This window comes from Globicephala melas, chromosome 11, assembly GCF_963455315.2.
Source record: "Globicephala melas chromosome 11, mGloMel1.2, whole genome shotgun sequence".
In the NCBI taxonomy this organism is placed as follows: Eukaryota; Metazoa; Chordata; class Mammalia; order Artiodactyla; family Delphinidae; genus Globicephala; species Globicephala melas.
This window is the reverse complement of record NC_083324.2, coordinates 10,588,800-10,607,620: the sequence shown is the minus strand read 5'-3', so window position 1 is coordinate 10,607,620 and position 18,821 is coordinate 10,588,800. Positions and strand designations below refer to the sequence as shown.

The 18,821-nt window shown below is 39.3% G+C and overlaps 1 long non-coding RNA gene across 1 annotated transcript in view; it reads right to left on the bottom strand.

Annotated features, from left to right (window-relative positions):
- Positions 1-16,015, bottom strand: part of LOC132598161 (uncharacterized) — a 62,187-nt gene extending 46,172 nt beyond the window's left edge. Inside the window, exon 1 of the long non-coding RNA XR_009565933.1 lies at positions 15,615-16,015. This is a non-coding gene — a long non-coding RNA (uncharacterized lncRNA). The remainder of the gene's footprint in view (positions 1-15,614) is intronic.
- Between the last annotated feature and the right edge of the window lie 2,806 nt (positions 16,016-18,821).

Genomic DNA, 18,821 nt, shown 5'->3' with positions numbered 1-18,821 from the left:
AGATACCTATATCATTTCTAGCACTGCACACTCAGGGCATGTTTTTCATGTCTAAGTGCAATTCATCTATAAACTACATTTGGGTATAGAAGTTTATTAATAGAGAAGATTTATTTTATTAGCAAAAGGAAAGTAGTGAAATGGATTTTTACATATTTAATAGCCATGGTTTACACACTTGCTAACAGAATCATTAATTGTTTTTGCAAATGAAGAGCATGAAGTAGATAACAAATTGTAGATGATACAAGATACTTATCCTCCACATGGTGAATTTTGCAACTAACATTGTACTGATGGAATGACTTACATATCTTTATACATCTTTGTCTCCCTCAGCAATTTTAGCCAAGTCCTAACATATAATTGGCTCTCAGTAATGTTTGCCAAATAAATAAACAATAATGATAAACTTACCCTTCCTTTTAAATCACATTAAAAAAAAAAACATGTCCCCATTCTTTAATAGCTCTCAAATAAGTTTCACAGTAATGTGATGGTAAAAGAGTAATACTAGGACCATTGTTCTTACGAATCAAATGTGAGCATGGGCTTGCTATTATTTTTCTCTAATACAAAATATGCCTCAGTGTATATGAGAGAATACTTTTAATAACTGGAAACCAATTGTTAACCACTTGATTCCTAAGCATCAAAAACTGAAATAAACAAGTATTTACTAAGTACGGTATTTGCAAGGTATTCTCCTTGCTGTGGGGATCCTAAAACTCCTAAGACATTACCTGAATGTACTTGGGACCTGGCCCCTTGATATTAAACGCTCTCAAGCACACTTTTGGCCTGATGCTCTCAGGGGATCCAAAATAGGTCTAGCTCTTTGACTGAACAATTAAATGGCTATGACAGACCCCAAGGAATTCTGCAAAGGTGTTAGTGGAAGTAGTCAGTACTTTTTTCCCCTAATTTGTTTATTTTTATTTGGTTATTTCCTCCTATTTGTCCAAGCAAGCAGGGCTATCCTTTGTGTTTTGCTATATAATTTCTTAATATTCCCTTCATTCCTCAGAAGCCAAAGATGGATATGCTACCTTCCAGGTGAAACTTAGAAACACCAGTTCTGAGGTAGTAGAGGGACATACTGTGCTCAAGGAGAACATATTGAATGACCTTTCATAAGACATAATTTCTTTATGTCTTGGTGTTCATCATCTAATAATTTGGGCTGAGAACAGTACTGACCTCACAGGGTGGTTATTCTAATGGAACAAGATTATAATCTATGTCAAGTTCCTTGCACTTTGCCTGAAACATAAATAATGCTAAATAAACATTGGCTATCATCACTATTGTCTCCCCCCTCCTCACCGTTTATATTCTTAAGCAGTGACTAAGAGTCTCGACTTTGGAGTCAGGCCTGAGATCTTGTCCTGGATCTGTCACTTGATTGTTAAACAACCTTAAAAACAAGACTTCATATCTCTTACCCTTAGTGTGTCCATCTTCAAATTAGGAATTAGCCCTTAATGCATTCAGTTGCTATAATTATTAACTGAGGTGATGCATGCCAATCAAGACTTTTTGCAATGCCTGGCCAAGAGTAACTGTCTAATCAATGTATGTGATGATGATCATACCATCCCTCTACCAGATGATAAATATCTCCAGAGCAGACTAGTCATCTCTATTATATGGCTTATCTGTGAATTCACAGGGCTAGGCACTGAAGAAGAGATATAGACGGGATATGCAATTTGACGTAGCATTTTATGTCATGGGACCAGATTTTCAGATCAAGCAAACAAGGGAAGAAGAGGAGGGGGACCGTTTGATCTGAGTAAAAGGGCCTTGTAAAGGATTATTTATTACAACTCAGCCAGGCTTAGAAAACATTAGTGATGGAGGAATTTAATTACAGTAACTTTTTGGAAGAACACACCTAAGGATCAATACATCTATAAGGCTATTTTAAGTTCAAGAGTAACTTAGCTTGAATTACCTGGATGTTTGCCCTTGTATCTCACTTAAAATCCCCACATTCTTAATGAGAGCCCTGTGAACTGGTTGAATCTGGTGAAATACTGGCACTGAAGACAAGGAATAATGAACTTAAATTTGTGGATTTAGTCATTCCTGCCAGTCCCTGGGCTTTCATTATCCTAGTAAAAGGCAATTTACACAACTTTAGTTGTCCTTTTTGCTTACATTCTTCGCTTGAAAATATTTCCCAATAACGAATACCTCTGGGTTTTTGTCTTGATGGCAGAAGGCCTTCTTTTATGGCCTTTATAACCCTCCTGTCTCTTATTCCTCCAGATATTCTTTAATTTTCCTCTCACTCTACTTACCTTGTTTGATAGCAGATGACTGCAGACAACTTCAAGTGGTCATGCCTATGGGATAACCCCTGCCTTCCCCTAAAACATGTCAGAATAAACTCTATAGGACACTGAGAAATGAGGAGGAGAGATTCACTCTTGGAGGGTTGAATTCTCTTATTCTTGTCAATATCTTACCCTGATTTAGAGGTTTTTCTCCCTCCTTGCTGTCACTTACATTTTCTCATGTCACAAAGGCAAATCTGAAGAAAAGACACACTAGCTAGGGCGTCTCACTACCCTGTGTAGCTGATCTTATTGAAGAAATTAAATCAGTTGGAAAATGAGTGGTGCGGAACAGCAGTCATTGTGCAACTCCTAAAAGCACTGCACACCCTAAGCATTTTGTTCTGGGGGAAAAAAGGGTACGCAAATTAAAGTAAAGCATATTTTTTTTTTTTTTTTTTTTTTTACTGTTTGCTGAATGCTTTATAGCTTTGTAATTTGGAAAGAGTGGTTCAAATCCTTTTGTGCCTTGCTTTATCATGCTATATAATTACACCTGCTAAAGCCCAGCACCTAATTCTGCTTTTCATGTACGCGTACTGTGTATCATTGCGAAAGACATTTCTTTTAGATGTTGCTGGTTGCTTAGTGCTTTCATTTTGTATTTTTTTAATATCAGTACCAATTCCAGTCAACAGTTTTACAAGGCATCTTCTCATTGTGACTTGCCTCGCTTCCACAGAGAAAAGATGATGGCAGTAAAGTCTGTATGCGGAGGTTTCAAATCAACTGTTCATTTCATTTCCTTCCTTCCTTCCTCCCTCCCTCCCTCCCTTCCTCCATTTTGTCCGCTAAGTGTCAGTTTGCTTTATACATAGTAAATCTGAACTAGTGGCCAGCATTTTGAAATTGGGACATTTCAGCTGGAGCTGAGTGGAGATGACTCTTTAGATGGGGATGGACGGGGTTGATGGGGCATGCACACTCCATTTATGTACGGTTCCTATCGTTTCCTACAGGCTCCCTGGGCACCTTGCTTGATTAATTTGCACTCCCTCCAAGAACTGTGAGGGCATTTGAAGTTTGATCCCTACTATATAGCGAGATGAGAGTTGCTATTCCTTTGTTTCGCTTCAAGCTGAGGAACCTCCATACATACTAGCTATCCTTGAAGGGTTGAAACCCATCTGCCAGGCTACATGCTATCCTTAACACCCTGTGGTTCAACCTTGCGTTGAAATCCTTGCATTCCTGCTCTGTGACCAGGAGAGTGAATCACCTGGCACTTTTGGAAGACAATATAATTTTACAGAGTCACAACCCTAATCGTATTTGGTCTCATTGGTACAGACAACCTACTCCCAGGAACTTTAAGCATGATTTCAAAACAAAAATATATAGGTAGAAAGATACTCACTGAAATGTCTATAACAGCCAGGAAGATTTAAAAATGTTAATTAGAAAGACTGGGTTGAAACATGAAAAATATGTTAAGCAAAAAAAGGCAAATGCAGAATGTCATACACATTATTACAATAACTAAGCCTCTAGGGATATATGAAAATGCAGAATGGCCATGTAAAACTTTAGGAACTGTTGTCTTTTTAAAATAGATTGCCACAAATTTTATTGATTAGTTTATTTAGCAAAACAACCTTGAATGAATACATTTCATCAAAGGGGAAACATGCCTCTCCGAATCATTTCCATCTTGGAAAGTTTGTCATAATAATATTTATTTTTTAAAGAGAAATTCAGAACTTGGTAGCTTTCATCAACTCAATTAGAGCCCTCTTTCCTAGTGCCTGCCCTCCCTCCCTGCAAGACAGGGAAAGTCCTGTGTCTAAATGAAATCACTCAATGATTTCAAGCGTTTAATTCTTCACCCAGAAATTGTTTCACCTCGTCACCCCTTTGAACATGGATATGCAATTGCCTTTCATCAAAAGAAAATTGCAGGAGATCTAAACGTAAAAAATGCCCCATGAGAATTGGAAACTCCAGGGATGACAGGAAGCTAAAGTCCTCTGAATCTTACCCACCAAATCCAAACAAGCAGATTGGTGAGCGTGGGCTCTCTCATCCCATAAGTCTTGGCATCCCAGAGGATACTGTGTGGATTAACATTTTTGAATTGTGAATGTACTCCCTTAAGACTCTGATCAAATGAAAAGAAAGGGAACTTCATATAATCTTAATAGATGAATAACATACATTTGAGAAAATTCAACATCTGTTCATGATAAAAACTCTTAACAAACTAGGTACAGATGGAACATACTTCAACACAACAAAGGACATATGTGACAAGCACAAAACTAACATCACACTCAATGGTGAAAGGGTTGAAAGTTTTCCTCTAAGACTGGGAATAAGACAAGATGTCCACTCTCACCAGGGCTATTCAACATAGTACTAGAAGTCCTAGCTAGAACAATCAGATAGTAATAAGAAACAAAAGGCATTAGAATTGGAAAGGAAGAAGTAAAAAAACTCTCCCAATTTGCAGATGACATAATTTTATATATAGGAAATAATCAACAAATTCAGTAAAGTTGCAGGATACAAAATTAACATACAAGTCAGTAGCATTTCTATACACAAACAACAAATTATCTGAAAAATAAATAAGGAAAACAATCTCATTTACAATAGCATCAAAAATAATAAAATACTTAGGAATAAATTTAACCAAGGAGGTGAAATAGCTACACTGAAAACTATAAAACACTGATGAAAGGAACTGAAGAAAATACAAATAAATGGAAATATATCCATGTTTATGGATTGGAAAAATTAATGTTGTTAATATGTTCATACTGCTCAAAGCCATCTATATATCAGTGCAACCCTATCAAGATTCCAACGGCATTTTTGTTTTCATGGAAGTAGGAAAAATAAATCTAAAATTTATATGGAATCGTCAAAGACTCCCAAATAACCAAAACAATCTGGAGAAAGAAAACCAAAGTAGGAGACATCACACTTCCTGATTTCAAACTCTACTATAAAGCTATAGTAATCAAACCAATATTGGCATAAAAAGAGACACATAGGCCAATGGAAAAGAATCAAGAGCTGAGAAGTAAATCCATACATATCAAGTCAACTAATATTTGACAAGGGAGCCAAGAATATTCATTAAGGAAAAGACAGTCTCTTCATGTGCTGGGAAAACTGGATATTCACATGTAAAACAATGAAACTGGACTCTTATACTACTCACAAAAAATAATTCAAAATGGATTAAAGAATTAAATGTAACACCAGAAACCATAAAACTCCTAGAAGAAAACCTAAGAAAAATTTACTGATATGGGTCTTGGCAATGATTTTTTGGATATAACACCTAAACCATAAGCAACAAAATCAGAAATAAACAAGTGGGGCTACAACAAACTAAAATGCTCCGCACAGCAAAATATACGATCAACAAAATGAAAAGCCAAGCTATGGAATGGGAAAACATATTTGCAAACCATATGTCTGATAAGGGGTTAATATCCAGAACATACATGGAACTTTTACCACTCAAGAGCAAACCAAGAAATAATCCAGTTTTTAAAATGGACAAAAGCCCTGAAAAGACATAATTCCAAAGAAGATACACAAATGACCAACAAGTACATGAAAAAATGCTCAAACCACTCTCATTAGAGAAATGTAAATCAAAACCACAATGAATAATCACTTCATGCCTGTTGGAATGGCTATCATCAAAAAGACAAGACATAAATTGTGGCGAGGATGTGTAGAAAAGGAAACCCCTGTGCACTGTTGGTGTGACTGTGTACTGGTGCAGCCACTATGGAAAACAGTATGAATGTCCCTCAAAAAATTAAAAATAGATCCAGCAATTCCACTTCTGGGAATATATCTGAAGAAAACAAAATACTATGTTGAAAGTATCTGTACCCCCATGTTTGTAGCAGCATTATTTACAATGGTGAAGACATAGAAACAAAGTATCTATCACCACACAAATGGATAAACGAGTTGTGGTATATATATATATATATATATACACACACACACACACACAGTGAAATACTACTCAGCTATAAAAAGATGAAATCTTGCCATTTGAGATAAACGTGGACGTTGCTAAACTCATAATAAAAGATATCAGATTTGTGGTTACTAGAGGTGGGGTGCAGGTAAAGAGGAACTGGATGGAGGTGGTCAGAAGGTACAAACTTCTAGTTATAAGACAAATAAATACTAGGGATGTAACGTACAACATGATGGCTATAGTTAATACTACAGTACGGTATAATTGAAAGTAGTTGAGAGCAGAGCCTAAGAGTTCTCATCACAAGGAAAAAAAAATTTTTTTTTGTATCTAGATGAGATAATAAATATTAACAGGAGTTACTGTGGTAAATTTACTTCACAGTATATGTAAGTCAAATCATTATGATATACATTAAACTTATATAGTGCTACATATCAATTATATCTCAATAAAGCTGGAGAAAAAAATCCAGCCTCACAGAATAATTCCTAACATTCACTTGATATTCTTGGCTTTTAAGACAATAATAAAGGGAATTCCCTGGTGGCACAGTGGTTAAGAATCCACCTGCCAATGCAGGGGACACGGGTTCGAACCCTGGTCCCGGAAGATCCCACATGCCCCGCAGCAACTAAGCCCGTGCGCCACAACTACTGAGCCTGCACTCTAGAGCCCACGTGCCACAACTACTGAAGCCCACACGCCTAGAACTCATGCTCCGCAGCAAAAGAAGCCTCCGCAGTGCGAACCCCATGCACCATAACGAAGAGTAGCCCATGCTCGCCCCAACTAGAGAAAGCTGGCACGCAGCAATGAAGACCCAACACAGCCAAAAATAAATAAATAAATTTACTTAAAAGAAGACAATAATAAAAATTTACTTTTAGCATTTTATAGTTTTTTTTTAAGATGCTTAACCATATGTTCATTTTAGCAAGTTTCCATGAGTCCTTAGAAAATGCTTACCACACAACTACTGTGGGATTTCCTCACCAATTCTAAATTCTAGTTTTCATATATGGAATCAATACCTTTGTTATTATTTAAAATTGAAAGTTCTTATTATTTAAAATTGAATTTCTTATTATTTAAAATTGAAGTTCTATGTAATATACCTTTTTGGTAATCAACTATAAGCTTAAAAAAAAAGATAAAACTTGAGGAAAGTCAGATCTCAGAAAACAAGTAGAATCTTGGTTTGTAAATAAAAGCATGGCATCTATGTTTTTTCTTTGTAAAGCTGTGTTTAAATCAGGAAATGAAAATTTCAGAAGGAGAGTGTATGACCTATAGAGAGAAGCATTTAGAATTGAAGTCACTTCAATGAAGCAAATACAACATAATCACTGAATGTGCACTATATCCTGGATGTCCGACATAATTTGTCCACAAAGACAGGTAATGAGAGAGATTTTTTTCTTGGTTTTCTGGTAGAAATCTGTCATTTAAAAAAACAGTCCTACTCCCCAGGTTGGGTGGAGCTCATCTCAGAGGCCTTGCCCTGCAGATTGGGTCTCCCTTCGGTGGCTACATGTTAGGTCAGGTTTGTGATTTAATTTTTTACTACAGTTTAATTCAAAGGGTCTTCATGATAATAATACACTCAGCATTTTTCTCAGCATGAGTCTATGCCAGGCACTGGTGTAAATACATCTGCTAGGTCCTGTAAACCTCAGAGCAGCACTTTGTGGTAGATACTGCCCTTATCTTCCTGTACAGGCAAGAATCCTGAGGTTCAGAGAAGTTAAGTGATTTGTCCAAGGTCACACAGCTAGCCAGAGCCTGTCTGACTGCAGCAGGGATCTTAACTACTCTGCCTTGCTGCCTTCAATGACTGTATTCAGAGTAACACCAAGCACCCCAATTCCAGAGCCTGTCAAGGCAGACATGAGGATCAAGCTGATATACTTTCCTGTGTTTCCCAAAGAAAAATGAAATGAATATATTTATACACTACAAATATTTGCTCAACCACGCAAAAAAAAAGGTCCTACCCCAAACCAACAATCCCTGATTTTTTAAAATAAAGTTCCCCTTTTCTTTTGGGAAACTATCCTTCTCTATTATTAATTTATATTAGGTGGTTTGTACATTGTAATAGCTTGGTCCATCAGAAAGTTTCAACTTCCTGACCACCATGAAATGGCCCAAATCTGTTGGAACAAAAGCAATGCCAGGAATTTGTTGCAAGTTTGAGAAAAGAGGGGCATTGTTTCCACTGGGATTATGGAATTTAGTAGAAATGCCACTGTATGGGAAAAGGGTACTTGAGATGGAAGATTACATAGAAGAGAAGCTCAGAGATGTGAAGAAGGCCCCAAGTTTCATCCAGGCCCAAAACAAACCAACCTTGAGTATTTCAGTTCCCCTTTTGGGTTAATCCACTTTGAGTTTTTAATTTTGCCCCCCAAAAGGTCTGATTTCCATAGCATTTCATATAACTGTCAAAATGAAGAGAACCTCAGAAAAAGCCCTTGTGAATTTATTTTTCTGCTCAGAAAAGTTTAATCTAGTTATACTTGGAGAGAACATTATTTTCAAATAGAAAACAACTGACAAGGTATCTTCTTTTCTGATATGGTTTTACTTACCAAGTATGGAGTAAACTAAAGACCAGTTAAGTAATTTTCAAGACACTTAGATATATTAAAAAATCCTTACCATATTCTTAAAAAAGTATCATGTAATTATTTCCTTTAAAATCAGCCAACATTTAGGGGTGGTATTTTACATCTACTCATTACTGGGAATGGTTTTAGTGCCCCAAGATCAAATTATACTGATGGGAGCAGTACGATTACTCATGCAAATATTGGGTAACAATTCTGAAGCAGCCTCATTTTTTTTTTTTTTTTTTTTGGTGGTACTTTTTTTTTTTTTTTTGTGGTACGCGGGCCTCTCACTGCTGTGGTCTCTTCCGCTGCGGAGCACAGGCTCCGGACGCGCAGGCCCAGCGGCCATGGCTCACAGGCCCAACCTCTCTGCGGCATGTGGGATCTTCCCCGACCGGGGCACAAACCCGTGTCCCCTGCATCGGCAGGCGGATTCTCAACCACTGCGCCACCAGGGAAGCCCCAGCAGCCTCATTTTTAACACTCTCATCTTCATGTATAATGCTTATCTGGATAGTGAAAATTGACAGTGTGAAAAGGAAAAAGAGCAACCAACACTGAGAATGGTTTATAAATTATCTTTGCCAGTCTCTTGACGTATAGTAAATTTCTGGAAAAAAAGAAAGAAAAGCTTTATAACTTATTTTTATGTAGGTATCTAGAAGTAATAAGAGATGAGCTAAGTCTGTGGGGATAAAACAAAGCAGAGTACTGAGAGTTATTCGGATGACTGATTCTGAAAGAAACTTATTATGGAAGAGGAATATTAATTCTGGAGAGAATTATACTAGTTATGCAAACTTATTCAATTATCTGTATAACTCAGTAATTTCTCTACTATTTGCCAGAAAGACCTCATGGTCTGTGAATTTTCCAACAAAGCCTGATACAGTGTAGGCTTAATAATTGAGGACTTAGATCATTATTATCATTACTATTATAGATAGGTTGATCAGGTGAGGAAAAACAGCTATATCCCACACAAACACACACACTTATATATAGCATATATTATATATAAATAGGATATATTATATGTATACACATATATAATTTTCTAGTAAGATATATATAAAATGTGTACACATGTTATATATATTGTATATAGATAGGATATTATATATTATATATACATGTATATAATTTCCAAGTAAGATATATGTATAAAATATGTTTGTATATATATTATACATATACATGTAATACACACATATTAGATATACATATATATTTTATACACACACACACACACAGACAGACATTATAATTCCCAGGTAAGAGTCACATGGATATGATTCATAGCGTAAGGCAGAGGGCAGTCAAAGCTGGAGTAGTTAGTAGTAGGTGGCAGAGGTTTTAAGCAAAGATGAAAAGGTCTGGACCAACTACCATGGAATGTTTGCTCTTTGGGTCTGTACGTATGAGCCCTTTCAGCTTCATCTCTCTGTGATGTGCAGAATCTCTGCCCAGAGATCTTTTTCCTGCATGCAGGGTCCATTACTCCGGGCTGACCAATCTCTAAGGAAAATAATCATTTATCATTCAAGCATTTATTTATCCTTCAAACTCAAAAAAACTTATTGTCGTATTACTCATCCCCTTTTAGGGCCCTTAGGTAGACTCCCTCCCTGAGGCTCAAACATTTGATTCATTGTCAAAGGACATTTTTCTCATCTGCAAAACAGCGAATCCTCATTTAAGGCGTCTGCAATAAAAGTTACAGATGTTTCTCTTAATCTTTAAGGTATTTTCATTGATATAGCTTCAAGGACACTATACTTTCTGGTTTTGGTTTGTTTCTTTCTTTCTCTTCCTACCTCACTGGTTATTTTCTGTCTCATTTGCTGGTTCTCTGCTCAACTTTTAACTTTGGAGTGCTCTAGGGTTCAGTCTTAGAACTCAGGATTCATTGTTCTCTTCCTAAGTGAACTCATCAGACCTCAGGGCCATAATGTCATCAGTAGGCTGACATCCAAGTTAATTTCACTCATCATGACTGCTGTCTATCTCAGGGCTCAACTGTCCACTTGACAATGCCACCTGACTATCTAACATGCACCTAAAACATAAAATAGAACTACTGATTCCCAAGATGCCTACTTCCCCATCTACTTCTTCTCCAGAATTCCCCATCTTAGATGATTGGCACTGCCTATGCTCAAGCCAAAAACCAAAGAATTTCGATTCTTTTCTTCTACACTTTCACATCATTTTAAGCCATTAGGAAGTTCTACTGATTCAGCTTCCAAATTATATCCCAATTCCCAGTGCTTCCCTTCATGTATACTGTTACCATTCCAACTGGCGTCATTATCTCTTAACTTGATTAAAAACTAGAATGAAACTACTTCCTAACTGCTCTTACTGTCTGTTGCCCTTGAAACAATGCTCTCAGCCGCCAATGACTTCTTAAAATATTCATAATGTCAAATCATCCCCTTATTTAAGACTTTCCAATGACTTTCTACCACTCCCAGAATAAGACCATGATTTCTTCCATTTCCAGTAAACAAGTCATCTGGCTCAACCTTCACACACAGCCTCCCATATTTCCATGCTCTATTTCTAGTGGCTGCACCTTCTTTCTCTGCCTCAGTTGTAGCACCTTTACTCCCATGTCAGGGCCTTTGCACCTGCTCTTCCCTTCCTGGGATGCTCTCACTCCAGTTCTTCCCATTGCTGACTTCTCATGTTTTGGCTCTCAATCAGCCATTACTTCCAATCAGCCATTACTTCCTCAGAGAAGCTTTTCCTATGACTCCACCTAAATGAAGAAAACAGTGCTCCAACATGTTACCCTAATTTATTTTATTTTATTAGTCTCATTTAATATTAGTGTAACCACAAGAAGTGATGAGTTCTTTTGTGTTTAGAATGACTAATTACACATTATTCAGCCTAGCACTGAACCGGAGCAGGACCCTACGGTCCTTCCCCCCACCCATGTCCTCCGCCTGCCTTTTTATTTCCTAATGCTCATTGGAGTGTAGTTGATTTAAAATGTTGTGTTAGTCTCTGCTGTACAGCAAAGTGAAACAGTTATATATATACATCCACTCTTTTTTTTAGATATTTTCCCCATATAGGTCATTACAGAGTATTGCGTTCCCTGTGCTATGTAGTAGGTTCTTATTATCTATTTTATATATAGTAGTGTGTATATGTAAATCCCAATCTCCCTTGCTTGTCTTTTGTTTGTAGAAAAACTTCAGCCAAAGCATAAGTTTAATCAGAGAAGTGAGAAAATGCAGAAGCAAAGGAAAGCAGTCAAACAGGACAAACAATAATAGTTTAGCCATTAAGCAAAGTCAAGGACCTCTAGTTCCTCCTCAAGGGCTATAGATAATATGCTGAGCCATATCCTGTGAGCTGTCTTGTAGATGCTGAAACCACCACCATGTGGAAGAAGTTAACTACATGATGACCAGACTGTAGCCATGCCATAAACTGCCACCATTCTGAGAACTGGCCTCAAAGAAGTGGGAACAAAGTGACCCTGGAACTAAAGATTAACTGTACTCAAAACAATCAGGATGACACGGATAAGACCATGGCATGACCAATTTCAAGACGACTGTCAGAGCTGACTGTGCTGTTTCCGCATATAGCCCCTTCCCTCCGTCTATAAAACTCTAGCCCCCTGATTGTTGGGGGTGAGGGGTGTGGGGCGGGAGGGGAGTCAGCTTTGGACAGGAGTCTGCCCCCACCCCGCTCAGGTTGCCAGCCTCCGAAATAAAGCAAACTTACTTTCCTTCCCACCAACCTTGCCTCTTTATTGGCTTCAGAGCAGCGAGCAGCTGGACCCCACTTTCGGTAACAGCACAATCGAAAAAATTATCCTTTGTTAAGAGCAGAGACCTTGTTTGTAACATTTCGTGTGTTCCTGATGCAAAGAACTGTGCCTAATTCCTTCCTAAAGAAGGAACTGAAAAATACATGTTCCGGGGCTTCCCAGGTGGCGCAGTGGTTAAGAATCCGCCTGCCAATGCAGGGGACATGGGTTCGAGCCCTGGTCCCAGAAGATCCCACATGCCGCAGAGCAACTAAGCCCGTGCGCTACAACTACTGAGGCTGTGCTCTAGAGCCCGTGAGCCACAACTACTGAGCCCACGTGCCACAACTACTGAAGCCCGGGCACCTGGAGCCCGCGCTCCGCAACAAGAGAAGCCACTGCAATGAGAAGCCCGCACACCACAACGAAGAGGGGCCCCCCCGCTCGCCGCAACTAAAAAGAAAGCCCGTGCACAGCAATGAAGACCCAATGCAACCAAAAATAAATAAATAAATAAGTTAATTAAAAAATATACGTATGTTCCCCCAAATGAATTAATGGAGACTATGAATTAACAGTAGGGGGATTTGGCCTCCTCAGAGAAGTCAGGAGGGTTTCCTGAGTAAGTGACATTTGAAAAGAGATTTGATGACTTTGTTGGCATGATGTAGTTTTCTTTCTGAGGGTTGTAGGGGAGCAGGAAGTTGGGGAGTTGAACACTTCTGGCAAGAGTGATGGCATATGCCAAGACCCAGGGGTAGGAGGAACCTTGGTGCACTAGAGGAACAAACAAAGGGCTTGTGTGCCAAGAGTGCTGGTGGTATAGGAGGTGACCTGTGTCCAAATTGCTTCTCAGTGAAATCTTCTTTCATAAGCAAAACTTCATGTGGAATTTTAAAACATTCCCAAGGCCCATTCACAATTGCTGTTCCTTTTGTTCTGTAAGGACCCCCAGAAATCTGCCTACCAATTAAAAACTGCTAATTTGGTAAAACATAAATTCCTAGTGGGGAAGACTTTCTGGGATTCATTTATTGGGCTATACTCCTCTGGAACAGTGGTGCCCACTTTATGGACAGTGCCAAGCCCAGCCCTGACATACTGGGACTTTGATACTAGAATGCTCTTGGGGAGCTGAGGCGGCAGCACTGGGCTGGGAGCTGGAACACATGGGCTTTCATCCCAGGGTTGTTATGTAAGATCAGGACCCTCGTGCCTCAATGTTAAAACACACTGAAATCCACAGTTACCTCTATGCCTCAGGCACACCCTACCTCTCAGAACTCCAACTTTCTCAAAACACGTTAAGAAAGGGCACACTCTACAGCCCATTATTCCAGAGGAAGGAAGACCTGGAATTGAATCCGGGCTGTCAGTTACTACCAGTACGACCATGAGTGAATCATCTCGACTCTGAGTTGTGAGAATTAAATAGAATCGTATATTCCCAATCCTGAAGCAGTGCTTGGTACACAGCGATAGCATACCTCAAATTAATATTATTCATTACTGTTATGGTGGTTATTAACATTAATTGTCTACAAAATTGTTGCAGCTGAGAAACCCTATCCTAGAAAAGCAGACCTTGCAACGTTCCCGTGAGAGCACAAAGCTGGAGTACTTTTCTTTGTTTCCATATTTGTTTACCTTCCCTCTTTCCCACTAAAACAAACAACAACACTTTGCCAGGAACACAGTAGGCAGTAAATAATATTTTAATCGGATGCAGCAAAAGGAATGGTTTGTCTATCCCTACCCCAACCCAGTAACCTTCCGCAAAGAATATATGATAAATTGAGACTACATCTGTAATTGGTACTCGGATTACAAGGTTTCAGGATTAAGTTAAATTGGCCTCTGTGCCTCATTCTTTTAATCTCTTAAGTATTTAGAAACAGGAGTAAATTTTAATAACTGCAAAGCTCATAGACAAAAATTTCATCTCTCGTGAATGTCATCAATTTAGCTACAGGGTTAAATTGTTTTATTTTTATATTGGTCAGATCCCTGCAAGAAAGGCACATTTGGAAGAGAATTTCTGCTTCAGAGGCTGTTGCAAAACTGGCCTGTCATACTCTTGAAGGGGAGGATGCTGACTGAAGGGAAATGACAATTTCGTGTACCGCACCTGAGGTTTAAAAACTCACCTGAAGGGCTTCCCTGGTGGCGCAGTGGTTGGGAGTCCGCCTGACGATGCGGGGGACGCGGGTTCGTGCCCCGGTCCGGGAGGATTCCGCGTGCCGCGGAGCGGCCGGGCCCGTGGGCCGTGGCCACTGGGCCTGCGCGTCCGGAGCCTGTGCTCCGCGGCGGGAGAGGCCACGGCTGTGAGAGGCCCGCGTACCGCAAAAAAAAAAACCCAACAAAAAACCCTCACCTGAAATCAAGTGAGAGGCCTATTTTCAAGAAGCAAGCAGATAGAAGCACTTAGGTACCAATGAGGCAATCACGTGTTGCGGTCTGTGCTTCTTAACCCTGGCTGCACATAAGAATCACCTGGGGAAATTAAAACCATACATATGCCTAGCCCTCCAACCTGCATTATTTTAAGCAAAACCTCTGGGTTGAGCTAGGTAGCAAAATGTTACAAAGCTCCCCATGTCATTTGTATACACTGCCAGAGCTCAGAAGCCCTGGTTAGGTGAAGAAATAAATGACCATTCTAACATTTGAGTTGTTTTGGAGAGCTAAATCAGGCAATATTGCTGGCTTTTTACTTTGCAATATTAAGAGATGTCTTGATATGCAGGCCACCAACAAATCTTGCACAACATCATTAAGAACAACACCTTACATCTGTTTTTACTGTCAATTTTCAGAGGCACATATTATGTTTAATTCTCAAAACTACTCTTAAGAATAACCAGAAAATATATTCCTTTTTTTTAAAGGTGAAAAAAAAAAAAAAAAGAGCTCAGAAACCTCACTTGACTTACCCAAATTCAAGTTGTTGGTTCCTTCTTTTTTTTCGCTCTTCATTGATTTCCTCAATAAATATACTGAGTATTCAGTATGTGATGAAAGCTTACGAGTTAATTAGTTCTGGGATGACAGCAGCAGGATGCAGAATTCCAGGCTAGAGGAGGCCCCACGGTAACAGGAACATGGAATCATCAAACGGAAAGAACGTTTCCTGGGAAGAGTTTGTCAGAGGGTGCCAGGGCAGGGATCTTACACAGTTCTGACATCACTGGCACTGGAGCTGACTTCTCTTCTGGTCTCAGCTCCTTGTCTTCAGCATTTATACTGTTCTCTTGTCTCCATTCCAGGTATTTAGTCTCCATTTTCAACACAAAGTCTTTGTTAAATACTTTGTTTTCCTGTTGTGGTACCAACTGCCCCTACACACTCGCTTCTGCTGCGACCACCACTCAAAGCGTTCTATCTTTTCCCAACCACTGTATGGGCATGTGACCAAGGGCTGGCCAATCCTGGTGCCTGTTCCCTCTGTTCAGTGATTGGTCCAAAATGTGGGTGTGTGTTTCCAGTATGGCCAACATGGATCTTCTATGTGATTTCATTGAAGGATACGGGGAGACAGTGCATCTCTCTTCCTGGTGGATCATGAGCTGTGAGATTCCTTCTCTTCTGCCTCTTGAAGAAAGAGCTGTCTGTGGCAGGAGACACTGATGTCAGCCCGCATAGAGGAGGGCCGACAAACAGAACCAAGAGATGAAGAGAGTGGAAACTCGGAACACACGGTGCTGCCGTGCCTTACATCCACCTGTGCGTGGATTTCCCAATTACTTAAGCCAATAAATTACTGCATCAAGAAGTGTGAGTTGTACTTGTCAATTTTGTAACAGAAAATAATCTGGTCATTACACCGCATGTCATAAAGACCTGGGGCATTTGGATATGTTTTTGATTAACCAGTTTCAGCTCAGAATGGAGCTGTTACACATAACTGAAGATTGTAAGGCCAATTCCTCCCCAATCATAGCCTTTGGCCGTGGGCACAAAGGACATTCCTCTAAGCATCACGGAGTATGAAGCCTACATTAGTGCAGTGCTCCTCGAGGGGCACTCCTGCACCAGCAGCAACGGCATCGCAGGGGAACTAGTTAGGAATGCAAATTCTCAGGCCATTTCTAGGACTTACTGAATCAGAAAGTCTAGGGGGAGCCCAGCAATCTGCCTTTTAACAAGCCTTCCAGGTGATCCTGATACATGCTAAAAATAGAGAACTACTGTAGAGTCCAAACATGTCCCTCTCCTTTTATCAGAGGTAGTTAAAGCAAATTTTGAGTGATAATTTTATGAAACGTATATTACATACACACAAATCTTCCTTGTCTAAACAATTTGCCAGACCTAGACAACCTGAAAGTGTCTTAACCTATTTCTGTTAATATAATGACAATAAACAGTAAAACTCATAGGAGCTAAAATTCATTGAATGCTTATTACATACAAGGAATCATACCACTTTCTTTACATGTGTTATTTCCTTTTTTGGAATGTTGGCACTGTGAAATTTTTTGGTTTCAGTGTTTCCCCGGAATGAACTCTCAGTACCCTGGTAACCATCCCTGGATTAGGACTCAGTAGGTACATCTGTATTTATTTGTGAGATGCATTTTACTCTCTCAGGAGAGATAACATCATTTGAAAGAATCAGCAAAAAATTTCTCATGGTAGAAGCAAGAAGCTTTTACGTTAGGGATGGAAAATTCTTGCAAATAATTCATTATTTGCCTGTTATCACAGAAGCACGTCTGGCCCAGGTGGAATGATGGCACGATTTACAAGCCATCTGTTTTCAATATGGTAACGTGAAGCTAATAAAAATACTCTGGTACTGTGGAGAGGGAATCGTATGTCATTTATTTGGTTGTTGTTGTTTTGAGCACTTGAAAGAATATTTGAGAGATTCTACTGTCGTAGTTTCAAATACTGATTCACGTCAGCCAGCTGGGTACCTTAAAAATTACCCAGGGGCTTGTGGAAAGTATAGTTCTCTGAGACTCTGAGTCAGATGATCTGGAATAGAGCCCAGGAGTCTGTATTATATGAAAAGGCTTTGCAGCTAGATCGGGGACATTTCTAAATCAAGAACGTTGGTTTACAAAATGTGCATTAATTATTTGGGGGAATTGTCATGAGGCCTGTGGGTAATCCTTCAGTGACTGCCACCTTTATCTATTTTATATTCTGAATTTTGGTGTGAGCCTTCATTTAAAAGAAGGAACGTGCTACAAATTTTTAAAATCTCTACTTTGGTTTGTTCTTTAGTTTAAGATTACAGGAGGATTGGGACTGGAGTCCAGGCCTCTGTCTCCCACTGCAGGGCTCCTTCTGCCTGCATCACAGTGCCAGCAAGGATCCAGGACGGTTGAGGGGAAGAGCGCTTGCTCAGAATTCTCTAGCTTTCCAGTTACAAGGCAGGTTTAGGGGTATGTTAATTTGGTCAGGTCCTCTGTGTCTTCTAACTTAACGATACTCTCCATTTAAAGGCTGACCTTTAGGAACTCAGCTTGTTCATTCACAGAAATCTGCTGAGAGGTTGCACTACCACTGTGTGTGTGTTTGCCGAGGTCCTGTGAGTGATAGTTAGAGGGAGGATGGTTAACGTTGTAGTAGGCTTCGGGGTTAGAGCAGAGAAACTTACACCGTCCTTTCTTCCTCTTTGGGGGATCTCCTCTTGGGTCTGATTGTGCATCTTTTTGAGGAAATATACTAGAACGTAGGTTTTAAGATTCTTGCTCTGGAAATAAAGAAACACTATTTTATAAAACTCTGGGCGGGGGTGGGCAATTTCTGATTATGAGACCTCAACACAGATTTTGGAGAAGAACTAAAAAATATTGATTAACAAATACAGGTATCAAGATATTTAAGGCATAGGGTCAGAAACTGAGGTTCATGAAAAAGCAAGAAAGAGATTGGGCAAATATGTGCATATAATATACATAGACCCCCCACCCTCCCCCTCCACACACACACACACACACACACACACACTATACATTGTCTCACAGAGGATATTTCTAAGTTTCCTTTGTAAATAGGAGGCAAGCAACAGAAAACAAAAAGTTGTATGGTCTTTGTATTCCCTTACTAACCGGGATACATTCTGCTGATGGCTACACATGTCCTTCTAATAATCTACAAAGGGCTGGTTTTCTTCTCAACAGATGACC